The following is a 7,232-nucleotide window of genomic DNA, read 5'->3' on the forward strand; positions in this document are numbered from 1 at the left end:
CTTTTTTTCCCCTCTCCTCCGTCGGCAGTCGTTCACGCTGCTCGCTCACGGTGTCCCTCGGCTCTCTCAAGTGCGCGCCTCCAACAGCGACCGGCAAGCGGAGAGATAATATAGCGGGGTCTGCGGGGCTACCACAATGGGAGGAGTATGAAAGTTATCCCGAGCCCTGCCCACCAACTGCAAAACATATAAGACACTGGAGTGAAGCAAAAAATCAGGCACTTAAGCCTGATCTTGATGAAAAGACTCTCTGAGGGAGAAAAAAACTTTATTCATTATCAAAATGACCTCACTGTCATTTCAGTAACATCTAAAATATAATTTTTTTTAGATGCTATGGATATATAAGTGATTTATATTTTCCCCACATAGTCAGCAGCTCTACTAACTTTGAAACTATTTTTTAAATCATTTTTGAGAAGCAAGTGTGCAGGAAGCTTGTCACAATGGCACTGGACACTGAGTTTGGTGTGAAGAGCAGCAGCAGCATCATCAGAGAATGGAGCGGACAGGTCCATCCTGCTCTGGTTGCCACCTTTGTTTTCCTCTTCTGTGTGGAAGCCTGCCTCTGGGTCAGGAACCTCAGGCTGAAGAGAAGACTGCCGGGACCTTTCGCCTGGCCCGTGGTCGGCAATGCAATGCAGCTGGGCCAGATGCCTCACATCACCTTCGCCAGGCTGGCCAAAAAATATGGCAACGTGTACCAGATCCGGCTGGGCTGCAGTGATGTTGTGGTTTTGAATGGAGAGAGAGCAATCCGCCAGGCTCTGATACAGCACAGCACCGAGTTTGCAGGCAGACCGAACTTTCTCTCTTTCCAGATGATCTCGGGAGGCAGGAGTTTGACATTTACTAATTACAGCAAACAGTGGAAAGCACACAAGAAAGTTGCACAGTCCAGCCTCAGAGCATTTTCCTCTGCAAACAGTCAGACCAAAAAAGCCTTTGAGCAGCACGTTACAGCCGAGGCCATGGAGCTGGTGCAGGCATTATTGCGTCAGAGCACTGATGGACGGTATTCTGATCTTGTTCATGAATTTACAGTAGCTTCCGCTAACATCATGTGTGCTCTCTGCTTTGGGAGGAGGTATGGACACGATGACCTAGAGTTCAGGACCTTGCTAAAAAGAATGGACAAGTTTGGGGAGACAGTGGGTGCTGGTAGCTTGGTAGATGTCATGCCCTGGCTTCAGTCCTTCCCTAACCCAGTCCGTAGTGTCTATGAAAACTTCAAGAACATCAATGAAGAGTTTTTTGGTTTTGTGAAAGACAAAGTGATGCAACACAGAGAGTCCTTCAATCCTCAGGTGACGAGGGACATGAGCGATGCCATCATCAGTGTGATTGAGCACGGAGAAGACAGCAGGCTGACCAAAGAGTTTGTTGAGGCAACAGTCACAGATCTGATCGGAGCAGGTCAAGACACAGTTTCAACTTTCATGCAGTGGATTGTCCTCCTCCTGGTCAAATACCCAGACATACAAGCCAAACTGCAGGAGCTCATAGACAAAGTAGTCGGCCGAGACAGACTCCCATCAATTGAAGACAGAAGCAGCCTGGCGTACCTGGACGCCTTCATCTATGAGACCATGCGCTTCATCAGCTTCGTCCCCGTCACCATCCCACACTCCACAACCTCAGACGTCACCATCGAAGGGCTCCACATCCCCAAAGACACGGTGGTGTTCATCAATCAGTGGTCCGTCAACCACGACCCTCTGAAGTGGAAGGACCATCACGTGTTCGACCCCTCACGCTTCCTCGACGAAAGCGGGGCCCTCGACAAAGACAAAGCCAACAGCGTGATGATTTTTTCAACAGGAAAAAGACGCTGCATCGGTAACCAGATCGCAAAGGTAGAGGTATTTATATTTACAGCAGTCCTGCTACACCAGTGCAGTTTTGAGAGCAACCCCTCTGAGCCCGTCACTCTCGACTGCTCTTATGGGCTCGCACTGAAGCCCCTTCCATTCTGTGTCAGCACCAAGCTGAGAGGAAAGCTGCTTGGCTTAGTTTCCCCAGCATGAACAGCTTGCCCCCAAATACTGAGACTCCAGCAAATACTTTCCCACCTGTGACATTTAGATGAGAGTAGGCTATCCGTATACCTGCACTAAATAGTATGGTTGTATGATTATCATATTTAACAGTGATATTTAGTTCATATCGTAACATGTTCTGTATTTGAATTATTGTCAGTGCAGGGCTGAGGACATGATTTTACAGATGTATCGTTAGCTGCAAAAGGTCAAAAAGCATGCTTGTGGACTCTTGTGATACAGTGTAAAGGTAATAGATGTTTGTTTCACACTATACTTGATCATTTTTGTACATATTTCTGGGCCGTGCGTTTGTCTTATGCCTATTAAGCATGTGAGTGGAAAAATTAGCTAAAACCTTTCAAAGTCAGTTTAAACTATTATAACTGTGTATTGAATGCTTGTGAATGTCATCAAGTCACTAGCTGACTTATTGTTGTAACTTGTAATATGTAAAATAGATGTATTTAACCATTGCCACATAAAGTCACATAAAAATGTTTATATATATATATGTATATATAATTTTGTTTTTTCAGGAATTTAAATTTAAGCTGTTTCACTATCTACTGTACTCACAGAAAGAACAAAATAAACAGAGCGTGTTGATCAAAGGAGACAAAAATGACATGTTTATGAAGCTGGGCAGCCGAGCCGGAGTCTTTCATCAAGAAGCGTACATCCCTTTTTCAAAGGATGAAGAAGTGATGCTGCAGTGGAGAATGAACTTCACAAACTTCATGGACCCAGATTTAACTTTTTACTGTACAAGCACTCCAGCACTACCCATGCCAAATGCATGTCTCCCCAGTACAATGAAACACATGTGCAGCAAATTTGCATAGACATGTTTGTTTACAGTAACTTTTACAAAGCTACATGGATGTCACTGCACTCTCTTAAAGCCACTGTATTCAGGAATCGATGTTGCGATGCCCAAGGGATGTGTTTCTCTGTCTGCGTCGGGGCAAAGATAAAAATGAAATAAACACGAGTAGGCTGTTAAGGCGTTGTTTTTGTGATAATGTTTCATTCAAGACCTGCAGAGGCTCTATGTAATGCAAAAATAAGCTGTATCTGAAATGATTAAAAGTGAATTTTCAAAGCTCAATGTGTATTTTTATTTAGTCTTGAAAGTTACGCTAAATAACTTATCTTAACACTGCTCACTAATGTAGGTGTATATCTCAGTTTCAAAGGATTTTTAGTCCCTGTTAATGTTATCAGCAGCATGACACTTTGTTTTTTTCCATAAATAGAGCACTATGGAATATTTGAATTGTGGTTTGATATCAATAAAACCCAAGCTGATGCTTTTTTTTGGAATCTCCTTGTTGCACAGGCACCCACATAAGCAGATTTACAGCTGTTTGCATTCTGTTTCAGACAATTTTGATGCAACCACAAGCCTAAGAGTGACATTATCTCAGAGACCTTTGTATAAAGGTCTATTATGCCAACAATAACATTGTCTATATATTTTATAGAGCATAATAAATTGTGCTGGTTCAGTGTTTGGAGTTCGAAACCTCTAGCTTTCATGATGGTATCCCAGAGGCCTTTTCCCTGCATGGTTGTAATTAACAGCTTTGCTGTAAATAACCAAAACCAAGTCATGTTTAAAATGGTCTCAGAAAGTTGTAGGAAAGTGAAAAGAACAAAGGAAACTGAAAATCTCTAACTCCTCATCTTATATATTACAATATATACCTCCTTGAATAAACTCCCACAACGATAAATTCATATTCGATATTTTGTGGTCATTCATTTTTGGCCACACATGGTATGTGAAAGTTGTTTATTTTTTAATTATGTGCCATTCTCTTGTACATTTTGGCCGCAAAAACAGTAATTCTGTGCTTTGTGGCAACATTGTCAATTAAATAGCTGCTCTCCTTTTCCAACATCATCCTACAAGGGACGCTGCTGGAAGCAGTCCTGAGTGGGAATAGGACTAAGGTCAAAATGGGAGGGGAGAGATAATAAAAAACCTGAGCCGCTGAACCCTCCCACCGTAGAGATACATATAAGCGAAGTGTTAAGACTTGAATCTGCATTCCTCTTAAGTGGTCGTCTGAAGACGCACTGCTACACTGCTAACTACTCAACCTGATCGAGCTACTCTCAATCACCCTCAAACCTCTACTTTTTTTCTCCACTCAAATATTTCAATATATTAAAGACCAGAAAAAGAGGAAATTGTTTTCAATTTTGAGTGAAATCTTTATTAGAGGCAGTGGATGATAGAACAGCAATGGCTCAAACAGATGCAGAGTTTGGTGTGAAGAGCAGCAGCAGCATCATCAGAGAATGGAGCGGACAGGTACAGCCTGCTTTGGTCGTATCATTTGTTTTCCTCTTCTGTCTGGAAGCCTGTCTCTGGGTCAGGAACCTCAAGCTCAAGAGAAGACTGCCGGGACCGTTCGCATGGCCTGTGGTGGGCAATGCCTTGCAGCTGGGCCAGATGCCTCACATCACCTTCACGAGACTAGCGAAAAAGTATGGTGAAGTGTATCAGATACGACTGGGCTGCAGTGACGTTGTGGTCCTGAATGGAGGCCAGGTTATTCGTCAGGCCCTGATACAGCACAGCACAGAGTTTGCAGGTAGACCCAACTTTGTATCTTTTCAATTCGTTTCCGGGGGGAAAAGCATGACTTTTACAAATTACAGCAAACAGTGGAAGATGCACAGGAAAATTGCTCAATCTACAATCAGAGCTTTCTCGTCTGCCAACAGTCAGACCAAGAAAGCCTTTGAGCAGCAGATTGTGGCTGAAGCCACAGAGCTAGTTGAGAGTTTCCTCAAACTCAGTGCTCAGGGCCAATATTTCAACCCGGCTCAAGAGTTGACAGTTGCTGCTGCTAATGTGATTTGTGCCTTGTGCTTTGGGAAGCGTTACGGACATGATGATATGGAGTTTAGAGCCTTGTTGCACAAGGTGGATAAGTTTGGACAGACAGTAGGGGCTGGCAGCTTGGTTGACGTGATGCCCTGGCTTCAGTCTTTCCCTAATCCAGTCCGCACCGTCTTCAGAAATTTCAAAAGCTTGAATCAGGACTTCTTTGCATTCATCAAGAACAAAGTGGAGAAGCATAGGGAGACCTTTGATCCAGAGGTGACCAGGGACATAAGCGATGCCATCATTGGTGTCCTTAATGAGGCAGAGAAAGGCGAGGAGCTCACTGTAGGCTACACAGAGGCGACTGTGGCAGACTTGATTGGTGCAGGTCTGGATACCGTCTCCACTGCTCTTCACTGGATTGTCCTTCTGTTGGCCAAACACCCTGAAATTCAAACCAAACTCCATGAACTCATTGACAACGTGGTGGGGCAAAACCGGCTGCCATCTGTCGAGGATAGACAACACCTGGCTTACCTGGACGCCTTCATATATGAAACCATGCGGTACACCAGCTTTGTTCCTGTCACCATCCCCCACTCCACAACCTCAGACGTCACTGTCAGCGGTCTCACCATCCCCAAGGACACAGTGGTATTCATTAATCAGTGGTCCGTCAATCACGACCCCCTGATGTGGAAAGACCCACATATCTTTGACCCCTCACGCTTCATTGATGAAAACGGCTCCCTAAACAAAGACTTCACAAACAATGTGATGATCTTCTCAGCAGGGAAGAGAAGATGCATTGGGGACCAGATAGCCAAAGTTGAGATATTTGTGTTCTTTGCGATTCTTCTGCACCAGTGCAGCTTTGAAAAATGCCCAAATGAGGACTTCTCTTTAAACTCTTCCTATGGCTTAACACTGAAGCCTTTAAATTACAAGATCACTGCCAAACTCAGGGGAGAATCACTGAAAGGCCAGTGAAAAGATGTGTGAGAATGGGTTCTAAAAATAAAAGGGAGCAATGCTATGTAAAGTATGCATCCTTAAAGAGGAGTTGTGTCTGCATCAAATAGATTGTGCACCCTTTTAAGATGACAAAGGATATATTTGTGACTAAAGCAAAAGCTATCGGTTCACACAAATGCAAAAACATTTGCAACGGCTGATGTGCTTTTTTTTAAAGAGAAGTCTGAAATTGGCATTGGGAGCAAAATGCAAACTCAAATGCAGTTTTGCCCTTCAGTTCTGAAAAACTGCGACTTAGGCATGAAGGCCTAAATATGGAACAAGATATAATGACAACTTTGATGTGGGCTCCTCAAAAACCACATACCATAATAAATCTTAAGTATGTATTGGTATTTATATGAGGGTATTTAGTGGGAGTCACGCTGAATTGCAATATAAACTGGTGGTGAAAAATAAATTTCCCTCTAGACTGTTTTTTTTTTTTCGCTGACATGCCCGTTGTGTGGTCTCATTTGAACAGTTATTCACCCAGAGAACTATTTATCTTTGTATGTACTGAATGATCAAAGTTATTGCAAATCCAGAATGCAAGCCATGTGCATTTGTGCGCTCTTAAATCACATATAGTGCTGATGTATTCTGATAAGTACTCATGTAATGTGTAAAAGCCATTGATTTCATTGTTCCTCATGCTGTTTTCTTCTGTACACACAATATACCACATGTGTGCATACCAGGCTACTGTCTGAATAATAAGCCAGACTCTTTTGAATTGCAACATAATGCTGTCATAATCAACATGATCCAGTCTGTGTTCTACAGTGCCTTTAATGTACAATAAACATTTCCTACTGACTTCTAACTGATTCTTTGGGGTGTATCGGAGAGGAGTGCTGGGTATCACAGGGGCCAGAGAGGTCAAAGAGATAATAATAGAAGCTGATGTCTAGGCTCAGTGTTGTGGTGAAAGATTAATATGGGTTACAGGCCCTGTGTGCCTTGTTGTATAAACTTAACATGCAGGCAGTGACTCAGTAAATTTGTACAGGCAACAGTAAGCAGCCACAAGCTGCCCTCATCAATATTTAACCTGGATCGCGCTGTACTTTTGACTAGTGTGCGACTAGTTTTTCTTTCTTCTTCTTCTTCTTCTTCTTTTTTTAAGCGAATAGACTGAGATGCTTTTCATTTATTAGGCTGACATCATAGGTGAAAAAAGACACTTTTGGTTTAGTGGAAGCAAGCCCAATCCCTTCTAAGAAGTCTGTACTTACACTGCATATATAGTGTTCTAACTACACAGGCTTATTTGCTCGTTTCAAGCCATCTTCAATGATAAAATGCTCCCAACCGAGTTGTGTCATATATAAGTG

At 43.0% G+C, this 7,232-nt stretch overlaps 2 pseudogenes; both read left to right on the forward strand.

The window, feature by feature from the left end:
* The first annotated feature begins 236 nt into the window (after positions 1-236).
* LOC146366247 (cytochrome P450 1B1 pseudogene) lies at positions 237-3,144 on the forward strand (annotated as a pseudogene).
* Positions 3,145-3,792: 648 nt separating this feature from the next.
* On the forward strand, positions 3,793-6,714 carry LOC146366248 (cytochrome P450 1B1 pseudogene; annotated as a pseudogene).
* Positions 6,715-7,232: the final 518 nt, after the last annotated feature.

This window comes from Perissodus microlepis, chromosome 19 (genome assembly GCF_051167445.1).
Source record: "Perissodus microlepis isolate ML-2025 ecotype Zambia chromosome 19, ASM5116744v1, whole genome shotgun sequence".
Classification (NCBI taxonomy): domain Eukaryota; kingdom Metazoa; phylum Chordata; class Actinopteri; order Cichliformes; family Cichlidae; genus Perissodus; species Perissodus microlepis.